We start from the raw sequence: 16,053 nt of genomic DNA, 5'->3' as shown, positions 1-16,053 counted from the left end.
CATCACGCACGCTCATATCATCAGTTGGCATGGCAGGTTTGCGTGTGCGTGTGAGATGACGTCACACATGCACGCGCAAAACCGCCATCTTTATACTACTTACCATATACCTGCTCATCTGAAAATGGAAGACTTAGCCCTTGGCTTTCTAGTTTTTTCAAATAATTTATCAACGGTTCTAGTATAACATCAAAACCATACTTGTGCAGATCTTGTGTGTGAAAAAGTGATACCAAATGAATGTTCATCAAAACCAAATTAAATTTTGGGGGCAAGTTTCTTACAACAAAATAAAGACAGCCAATTTTGTGAATTCCACGTTTGGAGCCAAGGGGATTGGCGGTTTCAAAATCATCATAGTATAGTTGGATTTGTAATGCATGTCTATTAGCTGTAAACAAAGGGTGGGTTTTAAAATAACTTCCATCAAAAAAGTCAGTATAAGTGTCAGGCTCTGATCTACACTCTCTCTTTAGCAAAACACAAATTTCTGGATTTCTGCACATGAATTTCAATGTTTCTAAAATCGGCACATATATAAAAGTATCCTTCACAGGTACTTGATCATAAGTACCGGATTTCTGATTTCGCTTGTTGTCATATCTCACTCCCAGTGTTATTTCTACTGGCTCGACAACTCCCCATTTTTGGTGGAAGTATTTATTTTGTTTCCATTCTGTATTTAGATTTGTGAACGGGTTTTCATAATCTTCAAAAGATTCATTTATCACAGATATGTTGGGGTCAGTTATAGGTAAAGCAGAAATAGCTGTATGCTTTGCTTGTGAGCGAATCTCACTTGTTAGTTCTTCCAAATCTCCTACAATTGATAACAAACTGTTGGAAATCCCACTCCCCTGTAATTTGGCCACGATGGATGCACACATTTCTTTAGTTGGATCTTTACTAAGTCCTGAATCATTGCTCTCAGAAGAAACACTGGAAGAGCTACATTGATTTTGTGGATTAAATTTGTCCTCCAACGCATGTGCCTGAGATGAAGTTGCAACTGGCTCACTAGATGAACATGCAACAGTTGAAGTTTGAGCAATTTGCTGAACATTACTATGAACACTATTAAGGTGCTTCCGAAAACCTGTATATGTTAGGAACTGATGCCTACAGCCTTGCTGAGAACAAAACAATTTGAACTTGGGTCCAGGATAGTAACCATGTTCAACTCTTAAATGTGAAATCAACTTCTGACTGCTGGGATAATATTTCTGACACATGAAACAGGTCAACATTGTTATAGCTTCTTACTCACAGGATGAGAGTTCTACTGGCTGGTTAAGCAGTCTTGCTCTCAAGTCTTTAACTCTGGGTGACTCCTTCATTTTCCCCACATCAATGTTATACACTGTTGTCTGCAGGAATGTGTAAAAATTCACAAGTGCCACATCGTAAGACAAATTAAACACAAAATGTGCTTTGAAAAGTTAGTCACATGCCCGAGGGAGCGGTTTGCCTTGCATGGGATGAGACGCTTATCCATGGTGACGTAGAAGCTGTCAATCTTGCTCTTCTGACGCCCAACAGCGAGGAGGTACGGCTGCCGACCCTGCTGGTTGCGGAGATGCTCCTCCAAACTGCAGCATGACTAGGGTTGAGATGAGAAAACTGAAAATTAGACACAAGAATAATGTGTAGCCACAGAGAAAACTACATCGTAGAGGTGATTATTCAAACATCTTTTCATTGGCTAGTGCAAGATGGGAATGAAGACTTAATTACAATTACATCCACTTTTTAACAACCCTCATTTACATGTGGCTAAGAAGGTGACGTGACAAATTATTATAATCACCTTAATAATATAATTACCTTATGAAAGACAACAAGTCTCTCAACTGCATCACATGCACTAATTTTTGGAGACTTCAGTCCCCCTGGAGGTGGTGGAAGGAGATGTAACAGCAACAACAGGGAAGCCATTTCTTGGTCGTAGGCTGAGGACAAAGAGTCACAAGAATTAACTGAAAACTCTTCAAATGTAAGTTTGAATGAGAACAGGGAGGCATTATGAGAAAGTTTTAAACTGTCATCCATCTATTAGTCACATTTATCCCAAAAATCAGATCAACGTTCATAGATACACAGAATAAACAAATGAAATATTATTGCAGTTATAGTTTAACTGCAATTATAGCAAATTTATTAAAATAAAAAAAATAAAAACAACTCACTTGTTGCCTCATCAAGATCACTTCCTGGGGGACTTTCTGCTGACTCCACCAAGCGACGCAACTCTGGTGTTGGGGTGAGCCGCTTAGCCTCTTTTATGACATTTGGCTTGAAGAACAAATCCCATTTCTGAAGAAGCCTGGAGGATGTGTCGTCATCAAATAGGAGAGTGAAGTCTTGGTCCACCTTTAAGAAAGAAGATATTAAACTACTACTACTACTACTACTACTACTACTACTTCTTCAGGAAATACTTTCAATTTTCAAGCCATTCTAAACATCTCATCCCAAACTTACCAATCCTTTTGTATCCAGGAATCTTGGGAAGCTGGAGAGGATATCAACACTTCTGCCTGGGTCATTAACAAGCTTCTGACGGTGCTGAAAGGTCTCTCTCATCTTCTGGAAAATCAGGGAATTGTCTGTGGTATGGTTGAGCAAAGACATGGTCTCTTGGCAAGCATCACCATCAAGCTGCTTTTCAACATTAACAGTCCTTTGGAAATTTGGGCCCCCTGGAGAAACGTCAATTGGGCTATTTGGTGGCAGTGCAGATCCTCGACGAATCTTCCTCTGGACTGTTTTCAGACGCCAAGAAATGTATCCTGTGCTGCTTGCAGCATCATAGAAGTGTTCCTGAAATGAAAAAAAGAAAAGAAATGCGTTGTCATACCAGGCTCATGAGAAATCTCACAGAATTCAAATATTAACGCAGTTTTGTGTCACAACATGACATGAAAATGTTAACAATAATAATGCCTATTACATAGCCCTTCTTGGAGTATGGATCCTTGAGGGAAGGGAACAACATCACTATCCCACGTGCATAATCTTCTCTGATTGCTTTAGTGGGGTGGTGCCTGAGAGGAGATATTAAATTAGTACCTATATGCAATGGCCATGCAGTTATTTGGCAAAAATAAAAACAATGCGAAACAAACATACCCATGATTGTCAATCATGTGAGCCACCAGGATGTTAACCATTTTTCTTCTTGCAGCATCTGTTAGGGTTTCTGTTGTTTGGTACTCCTGTAGTACTTATTCACCCCCAGACTTGCCTCTTAGCACAGCTTCAATCAACTAATAAAAAACAAAAACATTAGAATACAAAACAAGCTTTTCTAGAGACTCAGAGTGAAAAAATGTGAAAGTATTAAGAAACCTGTTTAGCAGACACAGCATCACCTCAATTCTTTGTCTCTTGCTAGGGACATCATCTAGGATTATAGTTGATGCACTTGAGCTCAAGCTTGAGTCAGACGTCTCAGAAGCAGAAGACAAGGAGAAATCAGAGAATTCTAAAGGAATAGAAAAAATGCAAATAATTATATTATGTAAGGTGTAGAGTGCTTTATTATACCTGCCTTGATATCTCACCCTGATCTGAGAAAACTGTCAGCACCACATTGCCTTGTCCAACGAGGTCGCTGAATATTTCTGCATCAACTTCTGTCCCTGTTGCATCCTTGTATATGACTTTTGCATCAGGTGGCAGGCAAAATCTCTCAATGACTGGAAAGAAAATAGTAAGGTCAAACTGAATGTGCCTTTGAAGTCAGCACTGTTTCTTGCCTCACAGCCAATAACGGTTCATGTTAAATACATACATCCACCACTGTATAATCCTTAAATAGACCTAGAGCATTTTCCCTCTCAAAATTGATGATTGGCTATTTGGTGTATATAATACTTTACACTATGAAGCACACATTACAGAACTGAAAATGTTTAGCAATTTAACCCCATTTACCTATAAAAGAGTCTGATAAAGGCATGTAAAGAAATCAGAATCGACAACATTAAGGAGCTTGCACAATGAGCTTTTAAAAGAACATGGGTGTGGTTTAAAACCTTTTTCCTAAGCCATGCTAACCTTTTTCATGGAATTGCATAAAGTCAAACCGTCCTTCATCCTCATCCAGCTTCACATATTTCTGCTGTTGGCTGTACTTCACCTGCACCAGCATTTTGACTGAGACATGCAAGGAAGTTTGACAAAGTAAATAAACATTTAAAGGAAAAACTAAGTCGACAGTATTACACCATTTCTGGTGACCCATCAGATTCTGTGACCTGTAGTGTTGGAAAAAGTACTAATTTTCAGAAAATCGGGCTGTGACTGAGATATTAAAATGCTGCGTATGCGTTGACTCATCAGTATTTAATGATACACTTAAATGTTTAATAAATGTTAAATATATCAGTCACAGCCCGATTTTCTACAAATTTTGTACTTTAGCTTTAAATTAGTAATTTCAGTACAATTAACTGGTAATACTTATAAACTTTTACTTAAGTAAATGATCAGAGTACTTCTTCCAACAATGCAGGTCATAGAATCTGATGGGTCACCAAATACAGTGGTGCTGGTCACACAGACAACTAAACACGTGAAACACCGTCTGCATGTTGGGACATGTTTTTTGCGGCCCCTTTGATGTTCAAAGTGAAGGGGAAAAAAAGACGTTAGCTTCAGCCTCAACCAAGATTTAATACAGTAAACATAACGCTTTGTTTTTCCTTTGTTAAATCATCATTGATAAAGTTGGAGATGGTTTAAGTAACAAACTGTTAGCTAGCTTACCATACACTGCTAGCTAGCTAATCACCAGGACAAATTTGCTGTTCAGTCCTGGCAACAAACACGGTTTTGTAAGGCATATATTCTCTGTAGATGTTTCATTGTTCATACTGAAATTCTCAGTATCAATTTATAATTGTTTCAGTAAGTTTGAGTTAATTGCACTTACCGTGTAGTACTGCATGGGAGGTTGAAAATGGCGCTGACTTGTCTCCTCTGTCTCCAACCGAAGAAGTGAAATGCATGGGCGGGGCTTATAATTACGTCTCTGCGGAGTTGGGTTAACACTGACCGGATCAACACTGTCAAATAACTCCAACACTGAACACCATTTAAATCAGAATGTGTTAAAATTACACTCTGGGAGTGAAAATCAACTCGGAAATGTTTAACCCTGAAATTTCAACACTCCAATTTTTGCTGTGCTGATATATTCAGTGGAGAGCTGAGAACTACATGAAGCATGCAAATTTGCTTCCTGAAGACTCTGGAAAACTAAATCAATCTCAGCATCTGACATATTAGTATTTCCTCTAAGTGTCTCTTTAATTTTGTCTTTTGTGTACTGATGACAAATATCATTCAGGCCATTGATCTCTTCAACAATCATTTGAATAGTTGATGACGGAACCAGATACTTTGCCTGGAGTTGCATGTAAAACAGGCACATATTCCTCATGTACAAAGACCTTATATCAATATCTTCTGTAACCTAAGCCTGATTTTCACTTTGGTCCATTCCGGTTTCAGTTTCATTGGGCTCAATCTGAGAGGATACAGATGGCTCGGAGTATGTGACTCTAGTATTTACAGTTTCATGTTTATGTGTTCTTGAAACATGGGATGTAAATGATGACTTCACTTTGAACGACTTGTTACAATTGCTAAATGGGCAATGTACTACCTCATGCTTCTTTAAATGTACCTTGAGGTGTGCAGGTCTTTCAAATCTACACATTTCTTCTTACAACGCACATCATCACATACAAATGACTTTTGTGTGTCTTTCAACTGTGAAACAGGACTGTTGTGGGAACGATAGACATGAGCTTTTAAAGCAGTGTATTTGGTGAATTTTTGTTTGCACTCTGCAAAGCAACATGGATAGTAGCTATTTGCCTCATGTCTATGCAGAAGCTGATGATCAACATAGCTTTTAATACTTTTCAGGGAGATACCACATGAACGGCATGTGAACTTTGGCATAACATATGCCATTGTAGCCCACTGTAGGAAAATCTCCGGAATACTCTACCCAGTACAATAGAAAACTCAAGGTTGTGAGATGTGACATACCAAAAGTAGTGGTCGACTAACGCTTTGTCCTTGAAAGAGTGGCTCTCTGTAGAAGCAGCACCTGCAGCCAGCGGGAAAAAATACAGCACGACATTTTAAGTTAGTGAAACGCAGCAAGAAACTTGGCACAACAAGAAATGCCAAATAATTATGTGAAAAAAAATCGTTGACAAACCATTAAGTAAGAGATAAACTGAATACCACTACTTTTTTTTTCTTCTTTGTATCTATGTATATATGTACAGACTCAGACTGTGATAACACATTTCCTGTGACGGACAATAAAGTATATTTATTCTTATTATTATTCTTATTATTCTAGTAATTATTACTGCTAGCACTTGATGCACATGGCCAAAATGTGCTGATGGCTAAGCTTGATAACTAGGTAGCTAGTTAGCTAACGTTAGCTAGCCTTATGATGCCACCTCAATCCTCATTTATATTCTTATATGCACTGTAGTTATTTCTTACCTTCTCCGGATCTTTTGGAAGTATCAAAGACTGATACAGTGGGAGAACAGTGGGAAAAAATCAAGACTGAAGAAAAAACCGCGTAGGTCAAGCTTTCTGCAGACGGCATGTGCTCTCCATGTGGTTCAGTGACTGTGAACAGTGTTGCCAGATCTCGCGAGACAAATAAGCAACCAAGCCTGTGAAAACAACCCCAAAACAAGCGACTTTTTCTACGGACCCCGGGGAAGAGAAAAATAAACTGTGTGCACGGTTTTACAATCCATGGGTACAGATTGTCAATTTACATCCATGTGGACAAATAACTACTTTTACTTTTCAGATGAAATAAAACAGGGATATTAATAGTCATAGTACAGACACATTTGGAAAGGTCTTTACTTCATTCAGTGTAAGGCAATAGGAGGCACTCCTCTTGAGTTTTATTGCATCCAAGCTCCACAGTCATGATAAAAACAGTGAATATATTCAAACTGGTAAACTGTGCGCAGTTTTGTTCAACTGTACACACGGTAGTTTATTTTTCTCCCCAGAGCTTCAGGACACTGACTACAATAGGGAGTTAAACCACCTTTTAACATTAGAAAACTGATGGGATATCAAATATAGACTGATGTACCAAGTACATTATATACACGTGTATATAATAACCTTTGATAATTAAAATTTCCATAATACCATCCTGAATTCACAAATTCTTTATTTATTATTGCAGGGACTGCAGAAGATCCCATTTTTAAATAACTATAACCCAGAAACAGGAGAAATTATTACGACGGGTTGAATCCATTCTTTTATTCCTTTCTTTTTCTCCCAGTCTTTGTTATATTTCTTCCCGTATTTCGCCCACTTTGCCCCGGGCATTTGTTCCTCCAAAAACTCTCCTACAGTCCATTCACCATCAGTCGCGACTCGCACGTATTTTCATTCAGTCACTCACTGACGTTTTCCTAAACAGAAAAAACAGATTGTCCTGCTCTGCCTCTGATTGGCTAGTACTCGTTGCCATATGGGTCAGAGCCAATTAGAAGCAGGATGTGGGTGGGAAAAAACTCTGCTGTCTCCTGTGTGTATGGGGAAAGGGGAGGGACAGAGGGAACAGGCAAGACTGCTTGACAAGTTATTACAGAGCTGGGAACAAGCCCAAATAAGCAACTACACTTCAGAAATTAAAGCTGCGAGCAGCGATGGACGGGCCCTCGCACCTCTGCATGCGTCGGGGTTACCGGCGGACGCCGCTCCTTGCGACCGTGCATTCGCGCGGCACTCAGACGCCGCAAACCGTCACCAATGAAAAGGGAACTCCCCGCCGAGTTCAACGATAGCTCACACAAGACTCTACGTCATACGGTTCATTAGCTGTGAAAGGGGCGTGGCTAAAGCATAGGGGGCGGGTCCAACCATCACCAATTAAAAATGAAGCCTCTGCTGAGATGAATGATACCTCACACAAGGGTGTACATCAAACGGGTCATTAATTATAAAAGGGGGCGTGGCTTAAACATAGGGGGTGGGTCAAACCATCACCAATTAAAAAGGAAGTCTCTGCTGAGTTCATTGATACCTCACACAAGGGTCTATCTTAAAAAGTTCAATAATAATCGGACAACGTACACTCGAGTTACACCCACTTCCTGTTTCGGAGGCGAAACGCACAAAATGGCCGCCCCGCCACGGCCACGCCCTATGACGAAAAGTTTTTGTTTTAACAACTTTTCATCTTTAACATCTTAAGATGGTACAGACCGAGTTTGAAGTTGATCGGATGAAATCTCTAGGAGGAGTTCTTTAACCCTTGTGTTGTCCTTTGGGTCAGAAGGACCCGTTCAGTTTATTTGACTTTTTGCATTGGCCTGGCGTTGCGCTTCGGGTCTTTCTGACCCACACGTTATTCCGTGGTATTTCTCTGCTACCGCGGCTCTGGCCTTCGGGTCTTTCTGACCCACACGTTATTCCGTGGTATTTCTCTGCTACCGCGGCTCTGGCCTTCGGGTCTTTCTGACCACACCGTTATTCCGTGGTATTTCTCTGCTACCGCGGCTCTGGCCTTCGGGTCTTTCTGACCCACACGTTATTCCGTGGTATTTCTCTGCTACCGCGGCTCTGGCCTTCGGGTCTTTCTGACCCACACGTTATTCCGTGGTATTTCTCTGCTACCGCGGCCCTGGCCTTCGGGTCTTTCTGACCCACACGTTATTCCGTGGTATTTCTCTGCTACCGCGGCCCTGGCCTTCGGGTCTTTCTGACCCATACGTTATTCCGTGGTATTTCTCTGCTACCGCGGCCCTGGCCTTCGGGTCTTTCTGACCCATACCTTATTCCGTGGTATTTCTCTGCTACCGCGGCTCTGGCCTTCGGGTCTTTCTGACCCACACGTTATTCCGTGGTATTTCTCTGCTACCCGGCCTCTGGCCTTCGGTCTTTCGACCCAAATACATTATTCCGTAGTATTTCTCTGCTACCGCGGCCCTGGCTTCGGGTCTTTCTGACCCATACCGTATTCCGTGGTATTTCTCTGCTACGCGGCTCTGGCCTTCGGGTCTTTCCTGACCAACGATTATTCCGTGGTATTTCTCTGCTACCGCGGCTCTGGCCTTCGGTCTTTCCTGACCCATAACGTTATTCCTTGGAATTTCTCTGCTACCGGCTCTGGCTTTCGGGTCTTTCTGACCCACACGTTATTCCGTGGTATTTCTCTGCTACCGCGGCCCTGGCCTTCGGGTCTTTCTGACCCACGTTATTCCGTGGTATTTCTCTGCTACCGCGGCTCTGGCCTTCGGGTCTTTCACACTCACCATTATTCCGTGGTATTTCTCTGCTACCGCGGCCTGGCCTTTGGTCTTTCTGACCCATACCTTATTCCGTGGTATTTCTCTGCTACGGCCCTGGCGCTCCGGTCTTTCATAACCAACCTTATTCCGTGGTATTTCTCTGCTACCCGCGGCTCTGGCCTTCGGGTCTTTCTGATCACCACACGTTATTCCGTGGTATTTCTCTGCTACCGCGGCTCTGGCCTTCGGGTCTTTTCTGACCCATACGTTATTCCGTGGTATTTCTCTGCTACCGCGGCTCTGGGCCTCGGGTCTTTCTGACCCACACGTTATTCCGTGGTATTTCTCTGCTACCGCGGCCTGGCCTTCGGGTCTTTGGCCATAACGTTATTCCGTGGTATTTCTCTGCTACCGCGGCTCTGGCCTTCGGTCTTTCTGCCCACACGTTATTCCGTGGTATTTCTCTGCTACCGCGGCTCTGGCCTTCGGGTCTTTCTGACCCACACGTTATTCCGTGGTATTTCTCTGCTACCGGGCCGCCCGCGCTTCGGTCTTTCTGACCCAATACGTTATTCCCGTGGTATTTCTCTGCTACCGCGGCTCTGGCCTCCGGTCTTTCTGACCCACACGTTATTCCGTAGTATTTCTCTGCTACCGCGGCTCTGGCCTTCGGTCTTTCTGACCCCACGTTATTCCGTGGTATTTCTCTGCTACCGCGGCCCTGGCCTTTCGGGTCTTTCTGACCCATACGTTATTCCGTGGTATTTCTCTGCTACGCGGCCCTGGCCTTCCGGGTCTTTCTGACCCACACGTTATTCCGTGGTATTTCTCTGCTACCGCGGCTCTGGCCTTCGGGTTTTCGACCCACGTTATTCCGTGGTATTTCTCTGCTACCGCGGCTCTGGCCTTCCGGGTCTTTCTGACCCAGACGTTTTTCCGTGGTATTTCTCTGCTACCGCGGCTCTGGCCTTCGGGTCTTTCGATTACACACACGTTATTCCGTGGTATTTCTCTGCTACCGCGGCCTCCCCTCGGTCTTTCCTGACCCACACGCACGTATTCCGTGGTATTTCTCTGCTACCGCGGCTCTGGCCTTCCGGTCTTTCGACCCATACGTTTTTCGTGGTATTTCTCTGCTACCGCCGCTCTGGCCCTCGGGTCTTCCTGACCCACCATCGCATCTTTATTCCGTGGTATTCAGGGGACTCCGGCCTGGCTCGTAGTAGTAACACAGAAATGGTAAGGGAGAAAAGGGGGAAAGAGACAAACCTCATCCTCGTCCTACTAAACACTTTTATTATACACACTGTTCACATTCGTCTTCTTGTTTTTGTCATCTTTGCTTCTTCTTCTTCTTTTGGACCTTTGTACTCTTTGTACTCGGTTCAGCGGCCGGTTGTGACGCCGGCATGGCCCGTTAGTGACTCTAAATTTGAGCTGCATAAATTTTCTCAAACACGCGGAACAAGAGGCAAGGGCGTACGCTGCGTCCGCGGTTTGCGTGATGCCGAGGCACGGGTAGCACGCTGGCCGCACGCGGCGTAACCGTAACACGCATAGCACGTGAGACGCAGCGCGCAGCACGCAATGTCCCCAAGTGGAAGAGATGGAAGAAGAAAACACAAAAGAGGAAGAAGGAAGAAGAAGAAGAAGAAGAAGAAGAAGAAGAAGAAGAAGAAGATGATGATGATGACCACAGCGACTCTGCCGAGGAAGACGAATGGTCATCCCGGGCGGTGTCGTCAGAAGAGCGACAGAGACAAACACGCGCGCGTGACCGGGAAAAAAGACTGCCGCGGAGAAAAGGACTGCCGCGATGCCGCCCGACCGCAGCGGGAGAGAGAGGACTTCGACGCCACTGACAACCGAGACGAACGGAACAAGAACGAGGAGAAGACATGGCAGCAGCCCAAGAGGGTGTACGGCAAAGGGAAGAAGAACAAGAAGAACAAAAAGAAGAAGAAGAAGAAGAAGAAGAAGAACAACACAACAACAACAACAACAACAACAACAACAACAACAAGACAAAGACAAAGAGGGCCAAGACGAGGAGGAGCAGGACGAGGAGCAGGATGAGCAGGACGAGGAGGAGAGCGAAGGTTCGTGTCCAAAACGGGTGAAATAGAAAGGTCCTCGACGACGTATCATCTCGCGCCTCGACCTGCGCCGCCGCCCGCGCCGAATACGAAGAGGAGGAAGAGGACCAACAACTGGACGATGAACGACAACAACACGACCAAGACGGCGACGACGAGGGAGCAACAAACGGCTCCAGAGAGCCCGGACCCACCGATGCAGCACGACCACACGCGTCGAGACATACTCTCCACGTTGCGACCTGTTGGTCACGGCGCATACTAAAGATCGCGGTGACCGCCACGAACCTCGAGGGCCCCAGGAAATGCGGCACGACTGGAAAATGACGGACGCGGACGGAGCTGCGCTGCTACCGGGCTGCTGCTCCTCGCCGGAGTGTACAGGTCCCAAACGAACCCTGGAGAGCCTGTGGACGAGGAGAGCGGCAGGGCCATTTTCCGCGCCACAATGTCGCTGAAGGCGATTCCACCGCTCCGCGACTTGCTGCGATTCGGCGACCGCGAGGCGAGGCCAGAGCGAACCCGGACAAACTGGCGGCCATACGAGACGTGTGGGACGCCTGGGTGCGGCGTCTGCCTCGCCTCTACAACCCGGGCCCCGACGTGACTGTGGACGAGCAGCTGGTTCCCTTTCGAGGTGAGTGTCGTCGTCGGGTCTGGGAACTCGCTGGCCATCGGCGGCGGGGCTCAATCCGAGCGCGCCGGCTGGATAAACAGCAGCAGCAGCAGCAGCAGCAGCGGCGGTTGTCTTTCACAGAGTGGTCGGATAGAGTGGTCGGATAGCTTGCAGCGCAGCCCTCCCACGGACGCTGTACTGCTACATAATGTGTGCGTGTGGCCACCTGACCAGAGTTTGGTTTCTCTGGCCGCTGCTGCTGCTGCTGCTGCTGCTGCTGCTGCTGCTGCTGCTGTTTATCCAGCCGGCGCTGCTGCTCAAAAGCCCTCCAAACGGACGGGAGTTGCCCGACTCTCGACCCTGTGGCGTGCTACCCCCGTAGTTTACAAAGCTTATGTGTGTGTGTGTGTGTGTGTGTGCGTATGCGCACACGGATGTTTTTAAATTTTGTATTGTTCTTTTTGGTATCTTTTGTTTATTTTATCTCTTTCTGCTTCTCATTTCGTCTTTGCACTCTGGTTCCTCTCCCGCCCGAGTCCTTTCCCTTCCTCCTTCTCATTCTCCGTTTTTGACGACACGACATCGACACCAAGGTCATGCTCCTTCCCGCCAGTACATGCCCAGCAAGCCCGGCAGGTACGGACTCAAGTCGTGGGTGGCCTGCGGCCGCCGCGCTCCAACTCGCGTGGAACATGAGGTCTACGGGCAAGTCTGTGAGCCGAGCCCGAGGGAATCAGACGCCCGCGTGGTGATGGACCTGACCGCGGGCCTGCGGATCCACGCACGTCACATGTGACAACTTTTTCACCTCCTACGAGCTGGCCCGGTGGCTCCTCCACGAGAGCGCCTCACACGTGGTGGGCACGATGCGCAAAAAACAAGCCCGAGCTGCCGCGCGTCTTTCGACACCAAGGGCCGCCTTTTTACGGTGCTCGTCCAAGTTTGCCCTTACGCCCGTCACGCTGGTGTCCTCCGTGCCCAAGAAAAACAGGAAGCGTGGTGCTGCTGAGCACGCGCACACGCGGTCAGCGCCTCCAGGGCCGCCAAGCCCGACATCATCCTGCACTACAACAGCACCGAAGCGGCGTGGACAACCTGGACAAGCTCGTCGACGTACGCAACTGCCGCAGGAAGGGCGGCGCTGGCCCTCGCCGTGTTCCACAACATTCTCGACGTGTCCGGGCCCAACGCCGTTGTGCTCTGGCGAGCTCAGGCCCAAGTGGCTGCGGCGCGGCAAGCTCAACAGGCGCAGGGCTTTTCTCGAGCAGCTGGGCGACCCTTCGTCACTCGGCTCGCATCCTCCGCCGCGCAAAGCGTCTGCCGCGCTTGTCAACCGTGTGGCGGGCGTCAAGGCGGCCTTAGGTCAGGCACTGGTGTCACGCGAGCCCGACAAGACCAGCAGAGGCGACGACGAGGAGGAAGAAAGACGATGAGGAGGACGACGACGACGGGGAAAGCGGAACCGAGAGTGCCCAGCAAGCAAAGAGGTGTCAGCTCTGTGCAAAGAAAAAGGACCGGGCGAAGAACACACCGTTGCGGTGGCTGCCAGAGATACATCTGCAGGAGCTGCACGCGGTCCTACTGCGCGGACTGCGTGAGGCAATAGCCTCTTGAGTCGTATGGCGGTTTGAAGCTTGGTCGGTGACTTTCAAATAGTAGGCCAGGGTCCCGGGAACCCGAAGGACGGCAGCGTGTGACATGGAATAACATAGAATAAGCGAGGGTCCGGGGACCGAAGGACAGAGGCCGCGAGGCCAGTAGCAAATGCATAGAATCACAATAAGCCAGGGTCCCCGGGACCCGAAGGACGAGGCGCCGGAGGCTAATACAAAACGTGAATAAACTAAACAAGTTCCCGTGACACGAAGGACAATACAAGGGTTAAACAGAAACATCTTTATGGGAGTTTCTTGAAGGAAATTACTGTAAAGCTATTTTAGCGATAGAAACAAAGCTTTACACCACAAGAAGCGTTTGGAGCACCTTACACATGATTCTGACTTAGAAACTTCCTTTATAAGAGATTCTTGAAGGAAATGGAAACAAAGCTTTGCGCCGCAACAAGCTGTTTAGAGCACGTTGAATATGATTCTGACATAAAAACATCTTGATAAGCACTTCTGGTAGGAAATGACTGACAAGCTATTTCAGATATGGAAACTAGCTTTACGCCACAAGAAGCTGTTTGGAGCACTTTACACATGATTCTGACATAGAAACGATCTTTTCAGAGAGATTCTTGAAGAAAATTTCTGTAAAGCTATTTTAGTGCTGGAAACAAGCTTTAGCGCCCGCAACAAGCTGTTTAGAGCCCTGACACATGATTCTGACATAAAACATCTTGATAAGCACTTCTGGTAGGATCACTGACAAGCTATGTCAGATATTGAAACTAGCTTTACACCGCAAAGAAGCTGTTTAGAGCAACCTTGAACATGATTCTGACGAAAAAACATCTTGATAAGCACTTCTGGTAGGAAATGACTGACAAGCTATTTCAGATATGGAAACTAGCTTTACACGCCACAAGAAGCTGTTTGGAGCACGCCACATGGTTCTGACATAGAAACTTCCTTTATAAGAGATTCTTGAAGGAAATGACTGTAATGCTATTTTAGTGCTGGAAACAAGCTTTACACGCCGCAACAAGCTGTTTAGAGCACCTTACACATGATTCTGACATAAAAACATCTTGATAAGCACTTCTGGTAGGAAATGACTGACAAGCTATTTCAGATATTGAAACTAGCTTTACGCCGCAAGAAGCTGTTTAGAGCAACCTTGAACATGATTCTGGCGTAAAACATCTTGATAAGCACTTCTGGTAGGAAATGACTGACAAGCTATTTCAGATATGGAAACTAGCTTTACGCCACAAGAAGCTGTTTGGAGCACCTTACATGATTCTGACATAGAAACTTCCTTTATAAGAGATTCTTGAAGGAAATGACTGTAATGCTATTTTAGTGCTGGAAACAAGCTTTACACACAAGCTGTTTAGAGCACCTTGCACATGATTCTGAAACAGAAACATCTTTAGGGGAGTTTCTCGAAGGAAATTACTGTAAAGCTATATTAGCGATAGAAAAAAGCTTTACGCGCCACAAGAAGCGTTTGGAGCACCTTACACATGATTCTGACTTAGAAACATCTTGATAAGCGCTTCTGGTAGGAAATGACTGACAAGCTATTTCAGATATGGAAACTAGCTTTACGCCACAAAGCTGTTTGGAGCACTTTACACATGATTCTGACATAGAAACTTCTTTCTGAGAGATTCTTGAAGAAAATTTCTGTAAAGCTATTTTAGTGCTGGAAACAAGCTTTACACGCCGCAACAAGCTGTTTAGAGCACCTTACACATGATTCTGACATAAAAACATCTTGATAAGCACTTCTGGTAGGAAATGACTGACAAGCTATTTCAGATATGGAAACTAGCTTTACACGCCACAAGAAGCTGTTTAGAGCACCTTACACATGATTCTGACATAAAAACATCTTGATAAGCGCTTCTGGTAGGAAATGAATGACAAGCTATTTCAGATATGGAAACTAGCTTTACACGCCGCAAGAAGCTGTTTAGAGCAACCTTGAACATGATTCTGACTTAGAAACTTCCTTTATAAGAGATTCTTGAAGGAAATGGAAACAAAGCTTTTCGCGCCGCAACAAGCTGTTTAGAGCACCTTGAATATGATTCTGACATAAAAACATCTTGATAAGCACTTCTGGTAGGAAATGACTGACAAGCTATTTCAGATATGGAAACTAGCTTTACACGCCACAAGAAGCTGTTTGGAGCACTTTACACATGATTCTGACATAGAAACTTCTTTCTGAGAGATTCTTGAGAAAATTTCTGTAAAGCTATTTTAGTGCTGGAAACAAGCTTTACACGCCGCAACAGCTGTTTAGAGCACCTTACACATGATTCTGACATAAAACATCTTGATAAGCACTTCTGGTAGGAAATGACTGACAAGCTATGTCAGATATTGAAACTAGCTTTACACGCCGCAAGAAGCTGTTT

General features: G+C 45.4%; 1 long non-coding RNA gene across 1 annotated transcript; it reads right to left on the bottom strand.

Moving 5' to 3' along the window:
- Positions 1–1,603: 1,603 nt before the first annotated feature.
- LOC120551500 lies at positions 1,604–2,231 on the bottom strand. The gene is made up of 3 exons (XR_005637887.1): positions 2,187–2,231; positions 1,825–1,949; positions 1,604–1,620 (listed from the first exon to the last, which is right to left on the bottom strand). It is a non-coding gene; the product is annotated as an uncharacterized LOC120551500 (long non-coding RNA).
- Positions 2,232–16,053: the final 13,822 nt, after the last annotated feature.

Source organism: Perca fluviatilis, chromosome 21 (assembly GCF_010015445.1).
Source record: "Perca fluviatilis chromosome 21, GENO_Pfluv_1.0, whole genome shotgun sequence".
NCBI classification, from domain to species: Eukaryota; Metazoa; Chordata; class Actinopteri; order Perciformes; family Percidae; genus Perca; species Perca fluviatilis.
This window is presented reverse-complemented; position numbering and strand designations above follow the sequence as displayed.